Source organism: Eriocheir sinensis, chromosome 37, assembly GCF_024679095.1.
Source record: "Eriocheir sinensis breed Jianghai 21 chromosome 37, ASM2467909v1, whole genome shotgun sequence".
NCBI lineage: Eukaryota > Metazoa > Arthropoda > Malacostraca > Decapoda > Varunidae > Eriocheir > Eriocheir sinensis.
The window spans coordinates 661,240-662,857 of record NC_066545.1 but is presented as its reverse complement, the minus strand read 5'-3'; the positions used below and the strand labels follow the sequence as shown (position 1 = coordinate 662,857).

The 1,618-nt window shown below is 40.0% G+C and overlaps 1 non-coding gene across 1 annotated transcript; it reads left to right on the top strand.

Moving 5' to 3' along the window:
* The first annotated feature begins 200 nt into the window (after window positions 1–200).
* On the top strand, window positions 201–274 carry Trnaa-cgc (transfer RNA alanine (anticodon CGC)). The gene has a single exon. It is a non-coding gene; the product is annotated as a tRNA-Ala (tRNA).
* Window positions 275–1,618: the final 1,344 nt, after the last annotated feature.

Here is a 1,618-nt window from a genome sequence, read left to right as displayed (position 1 = left end):
ATTGTAATGCTTCTTCGTCGAGTGTCGTAGTTACCTTACTAGCGATTTTTGTGTCATCAGCAAATTTTGATACTTTGCAAGTGAGCCCATCATTGATATCATTAACATAAATTAAGAAGAGGATGGGTCCAAGCACTGGTCCTTGAGGTACGCCGCTTCTGACATCGAGCCAGTTAGATGAAACACCGTTTAGAACTGGGGGCTTCGTGGTGCAGTGGTTAGCACACTCGGCTCGCAACCGAGAGAGCACGGGTTCGATTCCCGGGCGGAGTGGAAAATCTTGGGCGGCTTTTCCGATACCCTGCGCCCCTGTCCACCCAGCAGTGAATGGGTACCAGGTATTAATCAGGGGGTGTGTCCCGTCTCCTGGGATATGTTCCCTTCTATAATTCCTTCCTCTTCTGTCTCTCTCCGGCATATAACCACAGATGTTGCGCCGACTAAACGAAACTTCTCCAGCTGTTTAGAACTACTCTCTGTTTCCGCTCAGAGAGCCAGTCCACAAGCCAATTGTGAATGTTACCTGAGATAACGTGCACCAATAATTTACTGAGCAACCGTTGGTGGGGAACCTTATTAGATGCCTTTTGAAAATCCAGATATATGATATCTACTGATCTGCTTTCATCGAACACCTCAAAAATATAATGAAAAAAAATCATGTAAGTTATTTAAACACGAACGTTTATTACGGAAGCCATGTTGCGAGTTATTTATTATATTATTTTCTTCGAAGAATTTCACCTTATTGTTGCGAATGATAGTCTCCATTAACTTACAAAAAATCGATGTCAGGCTAATTGGTCGATAGCTTCCTGGATGAGACTTGTCCACCTTTTTGAAAATTGGTGTGACATTTGCTAGTTTCCAATCCGACGGAACTTTTCCATCTGTTAAAGATCTGTTGAATAAGATAGAGAGCGGCTTACATATTTGATGTTTGTTTTATTTTAATATTCTAGGGGTAATTTTGTCTGGACCAGGAGCTTTGCTAATTTAATATTTTCAGTTGTGCGTAAAATGCCACTTTCAACGATGAGCACGCCATTTAAAATCTTTTCCGTCCATCTAACCTCCGGCGCTTGAGGTGATAAACAATTTTCGTCGGTAAATACGGATGCGAAAAAGATACCACAAGTGAGTGACTTTTTATTATTTACATAGCTAAAAAAATCTTTCTTGGTTTCGCGGCCAATTCTGTCCAACTCTAGTTTGTTAGCCTCACTCTGGGTTGATATGTATTTACTGTATACGCGTTTTTTTTTTAAGAGAGAGGCTATTTTTAATTTCTTTATTCCACCATTTGGGTTTCTTCTTAAAAGTTGAACGTCTGTTGCGATAGGGTACGCATATGCATATGGCTATGTTCAATATTGTGGTGAAGGGCTCCCACGATTTATCAATATCTGTTTCCATAGAAATTAGAGTCCAGTCAGAATTATTTAGAATTGATCGGAGTCTTACGAAATTCGCTCTCTGATAATCTGGCATTTTATCTTTACTAGGAGTTACTTTACTTTCTTTCATCTTGAGGCTGAATGTGATTATTCGATGATCGCTAGAACTAAAAAATGGACCAACATTTACTTCGTTGACTTGATCAGCTGTCGTTGAAAAG